We start from the raw sequence: 19,851 nt of genomic DNA, 5'->3' as shown, positions 1-19,851 counted from the left end.
ACAACATTTTTTTCTTGTCCATGAATAAGAACAGTTCTTTAAGGTAATATTTAGTTGATTAACTCTTGTTGTGTCCTTGAAATAACTATTTTTATACAAGTACAAACAATAAATCTTACCTAAATTTAATTTACTTTTGTATATATATATATAAAATTTTGCTTGAAGGAGTATTGCAAATGTAAAGACATTAATCATGTTAATTGCTAATGACTGTATGAGTGGACAAACAGCATACTACTAAACCTTTCTGTGTTGGTAGACACGCCCTTTTATAGTCTAGTAACATCCCTTTAATTCTTATGGCGTTTGCATGCTCAAAGGTGGCGTATTGAAAATCAGGTTCACTGCGTCAATCATGTTATGAACATACCAGTTGAATGTTTCATAAATTTTAATTTGGTCGAATAGTGGTACGTAAAAGTGGATTACCTGTAGTACTCTTAAATAACATGAGCATCGATTTGCATTGAACTAATTTCGGGGGAGCATATGTTACAGCGAATTGACCTACATTTTACTATGTTAACCCATTGTTAACTTCGGCATATCAATTCTGTGCTTAATTTGACGTGGAATTTCAGCGTATTCAGAGTTGAAGCTTTGATAAATTGAGCTCATTATCTCTGTGTCATTCTAATAGTGTTTGTTATAGTTTATAGGCTTGTCTGTCTGCTCAAAAATGTTTACATACTTGTCTTTACTGATTTTTTTTTTATTCTTAAGTTTTTGAGTGACCATAGAGGGGGCAGACTAAACAAGTGGGTATCATTCTATCCAACAATCACTCTTTTGTGTGATCCACTCTCTGCCCTGCAGCTGCTTGTGCACTGCTTTTTATGCCTTACCAGCAAGATTATGTGGCACACAATTGCACTCTTATATGAGTACTATGTCACTTTAACACGAAGAAAAAAAGTGTCGTGATCAGGAAACGAAATTCTACACTGTCTGATAAAAATTATTTTTAAAGATTGCATTAAAAAAGTTATAAGGGCTAAAAGATATGAAGTCTCAGGTGTTAGAAAAAAAAACGTATTAGAAAGGATAAAGTATGAAGCAATGTTAGCACTTCCCTTCAGGTGCTCGCTGCCAGCCCCAGTTCTCCCAAACCATGGATAGAAGCAGAAAGTGTTGAAAGTGGCGGTGCTGTGTCACCTCCAGGGAACCAAGCTGCCACGTCCACTGAGTCAACTTGCTGTTTTCACCTCCAAAATAAAAGTGCTTACAATAGTGTAGCAGATTTCCGACAAAGTGGTTATACTCATGGGATTGCAGTTAAATAAGCCTTTTATTAAAATCATCACAAAGGTGTCTTCAGGTTTTATTTAAAATATAGCTCAATGTGTTTCGGCTAAAAGAAGCCTGTATAAAGAGTATAAAGTTAAAACAATTTCTGGAACAAATAACCATTGCTTCCGAACTGAGGAAGGGAGGAAACTCTCGAAAGTTTGTCTTTGAAATACTATGTTAGTCCAATAAAAAAGGTATCATTGCATACTGCAATACTCTGGTATTTAAGCATCTTATATATATGTATGTTTACATGTGTGTACATATGTATTTGTCTTTATATTTCTATATATGTATTTACAGACAAATATGCACATATAAATACGTATGTACACACATATAGACATATATATAAATGTATTGGTGCTCTTTGAAGTCAAGTAGAAAACATGAAAACATCAATAAAATATCTATACCTATATATACAGGTATATATATATATATATATATATATATATATATATATATATACACTTGTACATAGGTATAGATATATATATATATATATATATATATATATATAATATATATATATATATATTTATATAGAAATACTGTAAGGGGCCCATTTATCAAGCTTCGCTGCTCCATAACCTGTCCGCCTGCTCTGCATCGCCGCAATTTAACCCGATCGAGTATGATCAGGTTGATTGACACCCTCCTGCTGGCGGCCGATTGGCAGCGAATCTACAGGGGGCGGCGTTGCACCAGCAGCTCATAAGAGCTGCTTGTGCAATGCTGAATACGGAGAGCGTATTGCTCTCCTCATTCAGCGAGGTCTGTCGGACCTGATCTGCACTGTCGGATCAGGTCCAACAGACCTTTGTTAAATAGAGGCCTAAGGGTTTTTTCCCTGCTTTGTTTTTTTACTCACCTTTCTTACTGAATCTGGTAGATAGTGTGTGATGCTGCTCATTTCCTGCATGCCCTCTTATGGCCAGACTGTTGTACATCATCCGTGTGAGACAGGTTGCAGTCTCAGAATTGTGATGTCATCACTTATTATTTAAAGGGCCTATGTTCAGTATGCTTTGCCCTTGCATTGTCTCAGACCTGTTTGTGAGTTCCTGTGTATTACCTGGCTAGTCTGACGTCTCTTCTGGTTCCTGATCCCTGACTTGTTCCTGACTATGCTGTTCTCCTTGTTCCTGATTCCCAGTTCGTCTGACTACTCGCTTTGGCTCCTGACTCGGCCCGCCTGACTACCAGCTCTGGTTTTGACTCCTGGCTTGTTATTTGACTTGTGGACTTTTTATTATTTTTGTTATTAATAAAGGTGTGATTATTTTTGCACTTCTCGTCTCAGTCTGATTCCTGGCATCCTGACATTACGCAAGGTCCACAAATCCTGATTGTGCTAATAATCCACCTTTACCTACCATCATTTCCAGGATAGATGAACAGGATCACCGCTTGGATCAATTTGCACTAGCCCTGCAAACCCTGCTGACTCGCATTGCACATTTGGACCAGAGTGTCCCACAAGTTATAGCTGATCCTGTTTTTTGCTGCTGCAGCTAGTCCTACCAGGAGCATGTCCAGTTCTGCATCTCTACCTCAGCCTTATGGAGATTATCCTAATCAGTGCAGAGGGTTTTTGAACCAGGTGGGCATTTACTTTGATATGTTAGCTCAGGCATTTTCCTCTGACAGAGCTAAAGGGGGATTTCTCATCTCGTAACTCTCTGACACAGCCCTTGCCTTGGCTAATCCCTTGTGGGAGACTAATAAACCTGTGATTTCTAATTACCCTGAATTTGTGTCCTCCTTTCGAAGGGTATTTGATGTTCCGGCTCGCTCCTCCTCTGCTACCAAATGACTAATGTCCATTCAGCAAGGTACGAGATCTATTGCTCAGTAGGCCATTGAGTTACGTACGCTTCCCGCAGAGGTTAGAACAATGAAGCCCTTGTTGCCGCCTTCTTTCATGGGCTTTCTGATGCGATTAAAGACAAAGTTGCTGCCAGAGATTTACCAGAGGATCTCAAAGCTTTGGTGTCTTTTTTAATCCTAACTGACATCAGACTCAGAGAGAGGCCCTCTTTCAAGGAGTGCTTGCGGAAGCCTCCTGTTCCATTGTCTCCTACGTTGTCGTTCCCACCCATGCCTCCCTCTCCTCCCATGTCTCCTGGTCCCGGGTCACCAGGTACTGCTGTGCTGATGCAGTTGGGATTCACGCGTCTCTCTGTGGTGGAAATGGCCTTTAGGAAGAGGGAGGGGCTCTGCCTCTATTGCAGGTTACAGGGCCACCTTTTAAAGTTTTGTCCTACATGGATGGTTAAACGCTCGCACCTAGGGTCCTGTTGGGGGCAGACCTTGGGTGGTTTATCCTGGTCCCCAGAACTGCTAAAGGAGAAACCTTTGGTCACTGTTGTTCTTTCCTGGGTGGACTCCTCCATAGTCACCCAGGCTCTTGTTGATTCTGGTGCTGCGGGCTATTTCATTGACAGTGCTTTTGTATCAAAGCACTCCATTCCTGTATTGCCTCGGTCCATTCCGCTTGCTATTGAGGCAATTGATGGCAGGCCTCTTCAGCCTGCACTCGTTACTCACAAAACCACTCTGTTATCCGTGGCTGTTGGGGATCTCCATTTTGAAACCCTCCAGTTTCAGGTGATTAACTCTCCGCATTTTCCAGTTGTTCTGGGTTATCCCTGGCTCCAAAAGCACAATCCCAGTCTCGACTGGCGTAGGTCCAAAATTTTGTCATGATCTCCGCAATGTATTTCCTCTTGTCTACGGAAACCAGTCAAAGTCCTGTGCACTTCTTCAGTGTCTCCTTGCCTGAGGAGTACCGAGAGTTCCAAGACGTTTTTCACAAGGTGCGTGCCGGTACGTTGCCTTCTCACCGGTCTTACGGGTGTGCCATAGACCTGCAACTCAGAGCCATTCCTCCTCAGGGCCATGTTTACCCTCTCTGGGTTGCAGAGAATTGTGCTATGGAGGAGTATGTTGCCAATGCTCTGTCACAGGGGATCATCCGCAAATCCTGCTCTCCTGCAGGAGCTGGCTTTTTCTTTGTGAAGAAAAAGGGTGGCACGTTAAGACCATGCATCGATGCATTAAGAATGCTTACCCTATTCCGCTCATTACGAAACTCTTTGACCGCCTCAAGGGAGCTATGGTCTTTTCTAAACTTGATCTGAGAGGAGCATACAATTTCGTTAGGATTAAGGAGGGCCAAAAATGGAAAACAGCATTTAACACCAAGAGCGGGCATTATGAGTATCTTGTAATGTCCTTTGGCCTATGTAATGCTCCAGCTTTTTTCCAGGAATTTATTAATGATGTTCAACGAGATATGTTGCAACAGTGTGTTGTGGTGTACTTAGATGATATCCTCATACACTCCCCCCACTCTTGAGGCTCATCGTTCTGATGTTACACAGGTACTTCAGAGAGTACGTGATAACAGCCTGTTTTGTAAACTTGAGAAATGGGAATTCCATCAGACTCAAGTAACCTTCCTAGGTTATGTAATCTCTGTTGCAGTGTTTTCCATGGATCCTGACAAGTTGTCTGCAGTCCTGCAGTGGCCTCGCCCAGTTAGTCTTCACTCTATTCAATGTTTTTTGGGCATTGCCAATTACTATAGGAAGTTTATTAAAAACTTTTTTTCCTTGGTCAAACCTATCACTGACATGACCCGTAAGGAGAATGATCCACTCCATTGGTCACCTACTGTCAATAAGGCTTTTGAGAGTCTTAAGACTGCCTTTGCTGCCGCTCCAGTTCTGGCTCATCCTAACCCTGTCCTGCCTTTTGTTCTTGAGGTCGATGTGTCTGAGACTGGAGTAGGTGCCCTCTTGTCTCAACGTCCTACGCCTGACGGCTTCTTGCATCCGTGCAGTTTCTTTTCTAAGAAATTGTCTCTGGTGGAGTGCAATTATGAAATTGGCGACAGGGAATTACTGGCCATAATTTTGGCACTCAAGGAATGGAGGCACCTTCTCGAGGGTACTAGCGTACCAGTGCTCATTCTTACAGACCACAAGAATTTGACTTATCTATCCGAAGCAAAACGTTTGTCACCCCAACAAGCCAGATGGGCGCTATTTTTGTCTCGGTTTAATTATGTAGTCTCCTACCTGCCTGGTAGTAAGAATGCTAAGGCTGATGCACTCTCTCGTCAATTTTCACCTCTGTCCAAGGAGGAGTCTGTACCTATTCCAGTTATACCTCCTGACCATATTTTGGCCACCATACGTACTAATTTGACTTCTCCCTTAGGGGAGGAGATCCTGGCTACACAAACCAATGCACCTCCTGAGAAACCTAGTGGTAAGTGCTTTGTACCTGAGAATCTTCAAACTAAACTATTGCACACTTACCACTATCCTAAACCCGCAGGTCACCCGGGAAGAACCAAATTATTTGGTCTGTCATTCGACAATTTTGGTGGCCAGGTCTTTGTTCTGATATTGCTGTGTATTTTGCCTCCTGTGCAGTCTGTGCACAAAATAATACTGCTCAACGTCTACCTGTGGATCTTCTTCAACCTATTGTTAATGGTGAGCATCCTTGGACACATCTTTCCATGGACTTCATTGTCAAACTCCCTATTTCCAATGGCAATAGTGTTATCCTAATGGTGGTTGACTGGTTTTCTAAAATGTCACTTTGCATCCCTTGAAGAAGTTGCCTACTGCCCAGGAACTTGCTTAAATTTCCGTTTACATGGGTTACCCAAGGAGATAGTCTCGGACCGGGGTAGCCAGTTTGTCTTAAGATTTTGGCGTTCCTTTTGTGCTCAAATGGGGATCCATATTTCCTTCTCCTCAGTATATCACCCTCAATCCAATGAGGCTGTGGAATTGTCTAATCAAGCTCTGGAACAGTTCCTCCGTTGCTATGTCTCAGATCACCACAATAATTGGTCTGAACTGTTACCTTGGGCAGAGTTCGCTCATAATAGTGCTATTAATGCTTCCTCCCAGCTATCCCTATTCATGGCGAATTATGGGTTTCAACCATCCTTGTTGCCTGATTCATTTATGTCTCAGGGTATTCCGGCTTTGGAGGAGCATCTCCAGCAACTCCGTTCCACTCGGGTGCAAATTCAGGATTGCCATCCTTGTTCTATGCAGCGCCAAAAGTTCCAGGCTGATCGTAGGGGTCTGCCCGCGCCTTCCTACCAGGTTTGTGAGAGAGTTTGGCTGTCCTCCCACAACTTGAACCTTCGTGTCCCTTCAAATAAACTGGCTCCCCGTCATGTTGGTCCTTTTTCGGATACTCCAGTGGGTCAATTCTCTGGCCTACGCTCTTGACCTTCCTCATGCAATGCGCATCTCCAATGTTTTTCATGTCTCCCTCTTGAAACCATTGGTTTGTAATTGGTTTACCACTGTGTTGCCTTGTCCCCGTCCTATCTCTGTTGACAACCATGAAGAATATGAGGTCAGCAGCATTATTGACTCTCGTATGTCCAGGAACCGCATACAGTATTTGGTTCACTGGACGGGCTATGGTTCCGGAGGAGTATTCATGGGTTCCCTCCTCTGATGTTCATGCTTCCACCCACCTCTGTGCCTTCCATGCCCGTTTCTTCGATAAGCCTTTTGTCCTCCCGTGGGGGAGGGGTCATTGAGGGGAGGGTACTGTAAGGGTTTTTCACTGCTTTGTTTGCCATGTGCTGCTGGCAGCCATTTTACTCACCTTTCTTACTAAATCTGGTAGAGAGTGTGTGATGCTGTTCATTTCCTGCACGCACTCTTATGGCCAGACTGTTGTACATCATCCGTGTGAGACAGGTTGCAGTCTCAGAATTGTGATGTAATCACTTATTATTTAAAGGGCCTCTGTTCAGTATGCTTTGCCCTTGCGTTGTCTCAGACCTGTTTGTGAGTTCCTGTGTATTACCTGGCTAGTCTGACGTCTCTTCTGGTTCCTGATCCCTGGCTTGTTCCTGACTTTGCTGCTCTCCTTGTTCCTGATCCCCGGCTCGTCTGACTACTCGCTTTGGCTCATCTGACTACCAGCTCTGGTTTTTACTCCTGGCTTGTTATTTGAATTGTGAACTATTTAATATTTTTGTTATTAAGTGAGTGTGATTATTTTTGCACTTCTCGTCTCATTCTGATTCCTGGCATCCTGACAAATACATACTTAAAAATAAAAAATAATATTTTCTTCTATGTGAGGAACATTGAAATGTAAAATATTTATAACTACCTTTGGGTTAAGCGCTGTAGGTCAAACGTGGTATCGGGTTAGCGTGCAAGCGATAAGTTTTTTTTACAGTGTGCTCCAATAAAGTCTATGGAAAGAAAAACTTAATGTGGCCGTTATATTTGAAGTCCTGAAGTTAACGTGCAATGCGTTTCGCTTGCGTGCAAACATTTTACTTTCAACTTGTAACATACGTGCTAACCTGCCTTCATTAAATGTTTACTTCCACCTGTGTTTGTGCGAGTGAAAGTGCTAAATAGCCTGCCACTGGTAATCTAACCCTTTGTGTGTTAATAAATACATTATTCTTTCCTGTCAACATTATAAACTGAGAATTACTCTTATGTATATCATTATAACTTTAATGTTGCATATGTAAACTCCAGAAAAAGTATACTGGCTTCATAAAAGCAAAGCATAACTAATTCACTAAAACATTACAACACTACGATAAAAATGTGTTAATATCAGGGTTTTTTCCCTGTTGTGTTTGCCATGTGCTGCTGGCAGCCATTTTACTCACCTCTCTTCCTGACTATGGTGCATTGTGGGGGATGCTGCTCAATTCCTGCACTTCCTTTTATGGCCAGACTGGTGTGCATCATCCATGTGAGATAGGATGCAGTCTCAGAATTGTGATGTCATCACTTATTATTTAAAGGGCCTCTGTTCAGTATGCTTTGCCTTTGCGTTGTTGCAGACCTGTTTGTGAGAGTTCCTGTGTATTACCTGGCTGCCTGACGTCCTTCCTGGTTCCAGATTCCTGGCTTGTTCCTGACTCTGCTGTTTTCCTTGTTCCTGATTCCGGCTCATCTGACTATTCGCTTTGGCTCCTGACTCGGCTCGTCTGACTACCAGCTCTGGTTTTGATTCCTGGCTTGTTATTTGGCTTGTGGACTTTTTATTATTTTTTGCTATTAATAAAGGTGTGATTATTTTTGCACTTCTCGTCTCAGTCTGATTCCTAGCACCCTGACAGTTAAAAACATTTTATTTTCTAAAAAGGTTGTGAATAGTTTGAGACAAGCCTCATAGAAATGAATAAAATTGTATTGTACTAAGTTCCTTCAGTAAGATTTATTAAAGCTGTTCTAAGATTAGTAACCAATGAGATTTAAAGATTTCCTTGGAATGCTAATAACAGTTAAGTCATTGCACACCAGTGTGTCTACAGAATCTGTTCAAAAGGTAGATTTTCACAAAGCTCAGCTTCTGCATCTGGCTATAATGTACAATTCTCTGAATCTAAATAGTGTCTTTTATTATTCCTTTTTTTTATATTGTGAAAAGTGTAAAGTTGATTAGAGCTCACAACAATACAGGCGATAGCATGCTTACATGATATGTTCAGCATGCAATTAAGGACGTAGGAGTATGTCCCAGCATTAAATTATACTCATGCAACTAATTTCAATAAAAATTATTCATTATGGGACTTTATTTTTTAGTTAAAGGGACATTAAACACTAAGGGGTCGATTTATGAAGCAGCGGATGCTGCTTCCGACCCACTCTGCTTCAGGTCCACCTGAAGAGTAAGTTAAGAAGCAGCAGTCGTAACTCGTCCACCACTTCTGAAGCAACAGACAGCAATCATCCTGAACGGATACGATTGGGTTGATTGACACCCCCTGCTAGCGGTCAATTGGCCGTGAATGTGCAGAGGGCGGCATTGCACAAGCATTTCCCTAGAAATGCTTGTGCAATGATAAATGCTGATAGCGTATGGTGTCAGCATTTATCGATGTGCGGCAGACATGATACGCTACAGTGGATCGTGTCTGCTCGTACTATAACAGTAATATCACAGCTGTTTGCGCATGTCAGGTGTAGGACCTCAGAGCTCTGAACTGTTTTGCAAAACAAAAAAAATGTCACAAACCACATAAAAAATGCATTACAAAGTACTGTTATACTCATAATAACACTAATAAAAAGTATTAAAAAAAACTATTGCACAAAAAAGTTATAAGGGCTCAAAGATATGGGGTATCTGGTGTTAGAAAAAAAAGAAAAGCCAGGCAAAGGGCTTTAACATAGAGATACATACATGTATACATTTGTATGTGTGTATATGTTACAGTTAAAGTGCAGAAATCAGTTAATGTGCACATTACCTAGCTAATCTGCAGATTAACTAGGGTGATCAGTTAAAGTGCAGAAAAATTGTTTCATTTCTCACATTACCTAGGTAATCTGCACATTACCTACTAGGCACTAGTTAAAGTGCAAAAAAGTTTGTTTCTCTCATGTAAACTGTTTATTGAAAAAGAAGCCGAAGAATGTAATAAATAAAGAACAGAATGTTCCGATTTCGGCCGAGGGCAGATACGCTCCAGACACAATTTGTGACTGCAAATTCATTTCCTAGATCTAATATTTTACCATGGGTCCCAGCACGCACGTCTTGAAATTCTCTGTGTGGGAAATTATCTATCTATCGAATCTATAATAAATAGATAGATTCGATAGATAATTTCCCAGACAGAGAATTTCAAGACGTGTGGGCTGTGACCCATGGTAAGGTTCCCAGAGGCAGTTGCGGAGCCCGAGGCTCTGATTAGAACAGAGCACTCTGGAGCGTATCTGCCCTCAGCCGAAATCGGAACATTCTGTTCTTTATTTATTTTTTAAACTCAACTATAACAATTAATGAAATTAACATAATGTTATTATTTAACATCATGTTCTTTATTTATTTCGTTAAACTCAACTATAAAAATTAAAAAAAATATAATACAAACAATCAAACGGTTTAAAATATTAGATCTAGGAAATGAATTTGCAGTCACAAATTGTTTTATTGCAGTTTTTAGATTTGATATAGGAAATGAATTTGCAATTGCTTACTTATTTGTGCAGTCTAAAAAATGGTGACACTTTGAATTACATAGATAGATTCGATAGATAATTTCCCAGACAGAGAATTTCAAGACGTGCGGGCTGGGACCCATGATAAGGTTCCCAGAGGCAGTTGCGGAGCCCGAGGCTCTGATTAGAACAGAGCACTCTGGAGCGTATCTGCCCTCGGCCGAAATTGGAACATTCTTCGGCTTCTTTTTCAATAAACACTTTACATGAGAGAAACAAACTTTTACAACTTTAACTACACGGAAGCAGTTAATGTGCACATTACCTAGGTAAAGTGCAGATTCTGCACTTTAACTGAGCAAATCAGTTAATCTGCAGATTAGCTAGGTAATGTGCACATTAGCTGATTCTGCACTTTAACTGTAACATATATATATATATATATATATATGTACAAGTATATATATCTTTTATATATGTATGAATGTGTGTGTGTGTATATATATATATATATATATATATATATGTGTGTGTGTGTGTGTGTCTGTGTGTACATATGTATTTATGTATTTTACAGACATATATACACATATAAACACACAAATACATACATATACATATATAGGCAAATATATAAGTTCATTGGAGCCCTTTGCATTCAAGTAGATGAAAACATGTAAAAGCATAAAGTGTTATACTGTGTATTTATTGTAAATATTTCACATTCCAATGTTCTGCACATATCAGAATATGTTCTATGTATTTTCTTAGAGATATTCCTATATATATCTGTATATATCTATAACTATATATATATATATATATATATATATATATATATATATATTACCAAAATACCATCAGATATATGTAGAAATATGTATTTATGAATAAATATAAGATATTCTGCTATGTGAAAAACATTGGAATATGAAATATTCATATTTTCATGTCGGGTTAGCACACTTGAGAATATGCTATCAGGTTTACGCATGAGTAGGGTGTTAGGTTTCCCCCCCACACACTTTTTTGCTCTATTAACTGCTATGGGGAATACTTTAACGTGGTCGCTATATTCTAACTTCGACTTTTTACGTGCATCAGGTTAGTACGCGCGCAAAATTTTTTTACTTTCAAGTTGTAATATGAGCGCTAGTCGATGTGCGCAAAAAACTTGAATGTTAAATACCGCTCCACTTGTAATCTAAATAAATCATTGCTTGAATGATGTATTCAGAGCAAAGATTAGCCTGATAATAATTTGTTTGTTTTTTTAAAAAATTATTTAGTTGTTTAAATATTGAGAAATTAAGGGTAAAGTTAATGTTCATCCTGCAGTAGGCACCGCCAAATTTTAATTTAGGTTACCTTTTCTGCTGAGGCCAATTATAAATGGTTACAAATGGCTTACTAGAGTGTGCAACCAATGACTGTGTGGAATATAGCTGTGTCTGCACTTCCATGTTTAACATGAACTGGAAAACCCATAATATTCAGAATCAAATTACAGGAAAGGAGAACAAAATAAATAATGAAAGCATAATGCAGAGTGGTTATACTAGAAGTATGTTGAGGTGTTTTAAGCACTTATTTTAGGGGCCATATGCAGCAACTGAATGACTGGCATATCCATGCACCAATCAGAAGCTTGCAAGGCCCCTAAATCAGCACTTTATGTGTGCTGTGCAGGTGAGATCCCTGCTGTCATGTGCTCTGTTGCTTCTAAAGTCTCTGTAGTACCACTGAAAGGCGATGCACCCAGGCAGAACGCATTGTCTCTTAAGAATGACATAAGTATGCTTCTAATGATGACCAGCCGTATCCTGCTTAAGAACTGCATAGGAACATTGTGCAAAACTTTAACTGTGTGTTTAACCAGTTTGCAAAGGTTAAACAAATAGAGATAATATAATTTGTTGACCGTTAACTCTTTAATATTACGTCTGTGTATAATTCTTCCATAGGGGCATTGCTCTTACAGCTGTATTGGTGGATTGTGACACATCCTCATAAGCATGAAAACAAAAAATAGTTTTTTTTAGATTAGAAATTTTTTTTTTTTTTTTCAAAAAACAAATACATATTAAAATACCTTTTTATATGGAAAATGGTAAATTAATAAAATGTATTTAATAACTCTACTAGTATAAATTATGTTCCATACTAAGAAGGTAAAGAGTCTTTAAGAGGAGGTGATGATATACCACATAATAATCTGCTGAGAGGTCTAGAGAGGGCTCTTTGCTGTCTCTTAGCTGCTTATGTGGGTTCCATGTTGGGGGAGTGTTTTAGGCCTGATTACATAGTATAGAACTGGGTAAGAAAAAGTGTGTTAGGTGATTGCAGATTAACTGTCCTAATAGACTAGTGACAAGGGGTAGTAAGTAGTCTGGTCTAGAGATATTTAGCCATGTTTTCATTCACAGTACATTGTACCAAGTTAGTCTGACTAAGCAAAGACAGCTGAACCTTCCCATAGTGTGCGCTCAGTCACCCATGTAGGCACCTTTTGTGTAGCTATATTATCTCTGTCAGTACTTTTTTCATTCATTTGTTATTCTTGTGAGCACTGATTTTGCACTATTGGCTGGATATGGCCGACACAATACCGATGGTTAGACATTTTCCCACCACATTGTTCAGCCAGCTGTAACTATCTCACTAGATTGCATTGGACATTTCAAAGATGACTTTGCAAAACTGCCATGCATAGGTGTAATCACTGTCTGATTTAGAAAGTTTTTTTGTTTCATACAATTTTGGTTAGTATTTCAATTAAAAAGTAGGCATCTTTTTTTAGTTTAAATGTGTGAAAATGTAAATATTATTAGTAGCAGAAAACATAGCTGAGATTGGGCAAATCAATAGCACATTTACAGCTAAACTGTTAAAGACTTACATAGCTTACATAAAGCAGTAATATTACAGCTGTAACTGTGTAACATTCATTTTAGAAAGTGTAATATAAATTGTTTTGCATTTCATGTAACACCAGAATGTTATTCATTTTAAATCAACCATTTGCATCAGTACTGATTAACAGATTGCAACTCGTATAAGAACAAGGGCCACAAATTCATCTGTATTAATCTATAGATGTATTATTAAACAATACTAATATTACTACTCCTACTAATAATAATAATAATGATAATAATAATAATAATTATTATTATTATTATTATTGTTATGTCATTAGAAATGACAAGCCTAAAGACAGAGCAGTTGATGATTAGGAGTATAAGGAGTGAGACAGATACTGAAGTGCTGTACACATGCATTGTATTGGGGTGGGGGCAGCTGAAGTTAATATCAAATTAATGGAAAGTGCATTTTATATGTACACAATTTTGCATTATACTGAGCTGACTATCACTGAAAAATGAATTTAAAGTATGGCTTCCATATCCCTTTAATAAAGCTGTTTCTGTTATTTTAACCCAGTGATGGACAACTTTCTAACAAATGAGCAGCTAGATTTAGAGTTTTGTCGGTAACGACCTGCGTAGCTAACGCATGCTTTTTTTTCCCCGCACCTTTTAAATACCGCTGGTATTTAGAGTTCACAGAATGGCTGCGTTAGGCTCCAAAAAGGGAGCGTACAGGCATATTTACCGCCACTGCAACTCTCAATACCAGCGGTGCTTACGGACGCAGCCAGCTTCAAAAACGTGCTCGTGCACGATTCCCCCATAGAAAACAATGGGGCAGTTTGAGCTGAAAAAAAACCTAACACCTGCAAAAAAGCAGCGTTCAGCTCCTAACGCAGCCCCATTGTTTCCTTCCTATGTCTGCACCTAACACCCTAACATGTACCCCGAGTCTAAACACCCCTAACCTTACACTTATTAACCCCTAATATGCCGCCCCCGCTATCGCTGACCCCTGCATATTTTTTTTAACCCCTAATCTGCCGCTCCCTACACGCCGCAACCTACATTATAGCTATGTACCCCTAATCTGCTGCCCCTAACACCGCCGACCCCTATATTATATTTATTAACCCCTAATCTGCCCCCCACAATGTCGCCGCCAGCTACCTACAATAATTAACCCCTAATCTGCCGACCGGACCTCACCGCTACTATAATAAATATATTAATCCCTAATCCGCCTCACTAACCCTATAATAAATAGTATTAACCCCTAATCTGCCCTCCCTAACATCACTGACACCTAACTGCAAGTATTAACCCCTAATCTGCCGACCGGACCTCGCTGCTACTCTAATAAATTTATTAACCCCTAAAGCTAAGTCTAACCCTAACACTAACACCCCCCTAAGTTAAATATAATTTAAATCTAATGAAATAAATTAACTCTTATTAAATAACTTATTCCTATTAAAAGCTAAATACTTACCTGTAAAATAAACCCTAATATAGCTACAATATAAATTATAATTATATTGTAGCTATTTTAGGATTAATATCTATTTTACAGGCAACTTTGTATTTATTTTAACCAAGTACAATAGCTATTAAATAGTTAATAACTATTTAATAGCTACCTAGTTAAAATAATTACAAAATTACCTGTAAGATAAATCCTAACCTAAGTTACAATTAAACCTAACACTACACTATCAATACATTAATTACATGAAATACCTACAAATAGATAAAAAAAATTAACTACAAACATAATAAAAATATTACAGCAATTTTAAGCTAATTACACCTACTCTAAGCCCCCTAATAAAATAACAAAGCCCCCCAAAATAAAAAAAATGCCCTACCCTATTCTAAAATTAAAATAGAAAAGCTCTTTTACCTTACCAGCCCTTAAAGGGGCTTTTTGCGGGGCCTGCCTCAAAGAATTCAACTCTTTTGCCTGTAAAAAAAAACATACAATATCTCCCCCCCAACATTACAACCCACCACCCACATACCCCTAATCTAACCCAAACCCCCCTTAAATAAACCTAACACTAAGCCCCTGAAGATCTTCCTACCTTGGGGGGTAGTTATCAAGCCGTCAACTTTTCTGACTTCGCCGGCCCAATACGCCCGCCTAAGCTCGCCTACCTTCGCCGCCGCGGACCTGAAAAAATACGCCTAAGTTATCAAAAAAAGCTGTCAAAAAGCCACGGGGCGATGAGCAGCGGACTGTGAGAGTTATCACTCATCCGATCTCGCTGCTCTTCGGCTGTTTGACTGCTTTCTTGCTAGCCTGTCACTAAGCACTCACACTAAACTACACTGCTCTAACCCCTATACCGGGGCCCCCGGAGCCCCCAGCAACTAAATAAAGTTACTAACCCCTAAACCGCCGCTCCTAGACCCTGCCGCAACTATTAAAAATGTATTAACCCCTAAACCGCCGCTCCTAGACCCCGCCGCAAGTCTTATAAATGTATTAACCTCTAAACCGCCGCTCCCGGACACCGCTGCCACCTACATTATACCTAGTAACCCCTATCCTGCCCCCCCTATACCGCCGCCCTCTGTAATAAAGTTATTAACCCCTATCCAGCTGATCCTGCACCTCGCCGTAAATAAAAAAATAGTTTAACCCCTAAACCGCCGCTCCCTGAACCCGCCGCAACCTATATTAAATTTATTAACCCCTATCCTGCCCACTACGCCGCCGCCACTGTAATAAAATTATTAACCCCTAAACCTAAGTCTAGCACTAACCCTAACACCCCCTAACTTAAATAATAATTAAATAAATCTAAATAATATTTATATTATTAACTAAGTTAATCCTATTTAAAACTAAATACTTACCTATAAAATAAACTCTAATATAGCTACAATATAAATAATAATTATATTGTAGCTATCTTAGGATTTATTTTTATTTTACAGGTACCTTTCAATTTATTTTAACTAGGTACAATAGCTATTAAATAGTTATTAACTATTTAATAGCTACCTAGCTAAATAAAGAGAAATTTACCTGTAAAATAAAAACTAACCTAAGTTACAATTACACTTAACACTACACTATACTTTAATAAATTATTCCTATTTAAAACTAAATACTTACCTGTAAAATAAACCCTAAGATAGCTACAATGTAATTCATAATTACATTGTAGCTATTTTAGGATTTATATTTATTTTAAGGTAACTTTGTATTTATTTTAGCTAGTTAGAATAGTTATTAAATAGTTATTAACTATTTAATAACTACCTAGCTAAAAGAAATACAAAATTACCTGTAAAATAAATCCTAACCTAAGTTACAATTAAACCTAACACTACACTATCATTAAATTAATTAATTAAACTACCTACAAATAACTACAATTAAATACAATTACATAAACTAACTAAAGTACAAAAAATAAAAAAAGCTAAGTTACAAAAAATAAAAATAAAAAGTTACAAACATTTAAAAACATATCACAACAATTTTAAGCTACTTACACCTAATCTAAGCCCCCTAATAAAATAACAAACCCCCCCAAAATAAAAAAATGCCCTACCCTATTCTACATTAAAAAAGTTCAAAGCTCTTTTACCTTACCAGCCCTTAAAAGGGCCTTTTGTGGGGGCATGCCCCAAAGTTCAGCTCTTTTGCCTGTAAAAGAAAAATACAAACCCCCCCCACCAACATTAAAACCCACCACCCACATACCCCTAATCTAACCCAAACCCCCCTTAAAATAACCTAACACTAATCCCCTGAAGATCATCCTACCTTTAGTTGTCTTCACTTAGCCGAGCCACCGATGGAACTGAAGAGGACATCCGGACCGGCAGAAGTTATCCTCCAAGGGGCGCTGAAGAAATCTTCCATCCGATGAAGTGATCCTCCAAGCGGCACTGAAGAAATCTTCCATCCGGGTGAGGTCATCTTCCAAGAGGCGCTGAAGAAGTCTTCTATCCGGGCGAGGTCATCGTCGAAGCCGGGTCTTGAATCTTCATCCCGCCGACGCGGAACATCCTCCTTTCCCGACGAACTACCGACGAATGAAGGCTCCTTTAAGGGACGTCATCCAAGATGGCATCCCTCGAATTCCGATTGGCTGATAGGATTCTATCAGCCAATCGGAATTAAGGTAGGAAAAATCTGATTGGCTGATGGAATCAGCCAATCAGATTCAAGTTCAATCCGATTGGCTGATCCAATCAGCCAATCAGATTGAGCTCGCATTCTATTGGCTGATCGGAACAGCCAATAGAATGCAAGCTCAATCTGATTGGCTGATTGGATCAGCCAATCGGATTGAACTTGAATCTGATTGGCTGATTCCATCAGCCAATCAGATTTTTCCTACCTTAATTCCGATTGGCTGATAGAATCCTATCAGCCAATCGGAATTGAAGGGACGCCATCTTGGATGACGTCCCTTAAAGGAGCCTTCATTCGTCGGTAGTTCGTCGGGAAAGGAGGATGTTCCGCGTCGGCGGGATGAAGATTCAAGACCCGGCTTCGACGATGACCTCGCCCGGATAGAAGACTTCTTCAGCGCCTCTTGGAAGATGACCTCGCCCGGATGGAAGATTTCTTCAGCGCCGCTTGGAGGATCACTTCATCGGATGGAAGATTTCTTCAGCGCCCCTTGGAGGATAACTTCTGCCGGTCCGGATGTCCTCTTCAGTTCCATCAGTGGCACGGCTGAGTGAAGACAACTAAAGGTAGGATGATCTTCAGGGGATTAGTGTTAGGTTATTTTAAGAGGGTTTGGGTTAGATTAGGGGTATGTGGGTGGTGGGTTTTAATGTTGGTGGGGGGGTTGTATTTTTCTTTTACAGGCAAAAGAGCTGAACTTTGGGGCATGCCCCACAAATTGCTCTTTTAAGGGCTGGTAAGGTAAAAGAGCTTTGAACTTTTTAATGTAGAATAGGGTAGGGCATTTTTTTATTTTGGGGGGGTTCGTTATTTTATTAGGGGGGCTTAGATTAGGTGTAAGTAGCTTAAAATTGTTGTAATATGTTTTTAAATGTTTGGTTTGTTTTTTTTGTAACTTAGCTTTTTTTATTTTTTGTTCTTTAGTTAGTTTATGTAATTGTATTTAATTGTAGTTATTTGTAGGTAGTTTAATTAATTAATTTAATGATAGTGTAGGGTTTAATTGTAACTTAGGTTAGGATTTATTTTACAGGTAATTTTGTATTTCTTTTAGCTAGGTAGTTATTAAATAGTTAATAACTATTTAATAACTATTCTAACTAGCCAAAATAAATACAAAGTTACCTGTAAAATAAATATAAATCCTAAAATAGCTACAATGTAATTATGAATTACATTGTAGCTATCTTAGGGTTTATTTTACAGGTAAGTATTTAGTTTTAAATAGGAATAATTTATTAAAGTATAGTCTAGTGTTAGATATAATTGTAACTTAGGTTAGGATTTATTTTACAGGTAAATTTCTCTTTATTTTAGCTAGGTAAGCTATTAAATAGTTAATAACTATTTAATAGCTATTGTACCTAGTTAAAATAATTTGAAAGGTACCTGTAAAATAAAAATAAATCCTAAGATAGCTACAATATAATTATTATTTATATTGTAGGTATATTAGGGTTTATTTTATAGGTAAGTATTTAGTTTTAAATAGGATTAACTTAGTTAATAATATAAATATGATTTAGATTTATTTAATTAATATTTAAGTTAGGGGGGTGTTAGGGTTAGTGTTAGACTTAGGTTTAGGGGTTAATAAATTTATTACAGTGGCGGCGGTGTAGTGGGGGGCAGGATAGGGGTTAATAAATTTATTATAGGTGGCGACGGTGTAGGGGGGGCAGGATAGGGGTTAATAAATTTAAGATAGGTTGCGGCGGGTTCAGGGAGCGGCGGTTTAGGGGTTAAACTATTTATTTATTTGCGGCGAGGTGCGGAATCGGCAGGATAGGGGTTAATAACTTTATTACAGAGGGCGGCGGTATAGGGGGGGCAGGATAGGGGTTAATAGGTATAATGTAGGTGGCGGTGGGCTCCAGGAGCGGCGGTTTAGGGGTTAAGACATTTATTATTGTTGCGGTGGGCTCCGGGAGCGGTGGTTTAGGGGTTAATAGGGATAGAGTAGCTTGCGGTGGGCTCCGGGAGCGGCGGTTTAGGGGGTAATACATTTATTTAGTTGCGGCGGTGTAGGGGGGCAGATTAGTGGTGTTTAGACTCGGGGTACGTGTTAGGGTGTTAGGTGTAGACAGCTCCCATAGAAATCAATGGGATGTCTGGCAGCAGCGAACTTGTACTTTCGCTATGGTCAGACTCCCATTGATTCCTATGGGATCCGCCGCCTCCAGGCTGGCGGTTTGAAAACCAGGTACGCTGGGCCGTAAAAGTGCCGAGCGTACCTGCTACTTTTTTGATAACTAGCAAAAGTAGTGAGATTGTGCCGCACTTGTGTGCGGAACATCTGGAGTGACGTAAGAATCGATCTGTGTCGGACGGAGTCCGGCGGATCGAAGTTTACGTCACAAAATTCTACTTTTGCCGGTCTGAAGCCTTTGATAACTAAGGCGAATCAGCCTCGCCGCAAATACGCTGTGGAATTCCAGCATATTTGAGGTTGACGGCTTGATAACTAGGCCCCCTTGTCTTCACCATGCCAGGTATCACCGATCGTTCCAGGCTCCGAAGTCTTCATCCAAGCCCAAGCGGGGGCTGGCGATCC

At 39.4% G+C, this 19,851-nt stretch overlaps 1 protein-coding gene across 1 annotated transcript in view; it reads left to right on the top strand.

Annotated features, from left to right (window-relative positions):
• TRPM1 (transient receptor potential cation channel subfamily M member 1) overlaps positions 1–19,851 on the top strand; it is a 451,868-nt gene that overhangs the window by 171,472 nt on the left and 260,545 nt on the right. The window lies entirely within an intron of this gene.

This window comes from Bombina bombina, chromosome 6 (assembly GCF_027579735.1).
Source record: "Bombina bombina isolate aBomBom1 chromosome 6, aBomBom1.pri, whole genome shotgun sequence".
Lineage (NCBI taxonomy): Eukaryota > Metazoa > Chordata > Amphibia > Anura > Bombinatoridae > Bombina > Bombina bombina.
This window is presented reverse-complemented; position numbering and strand designations above follow the sequence as displayed.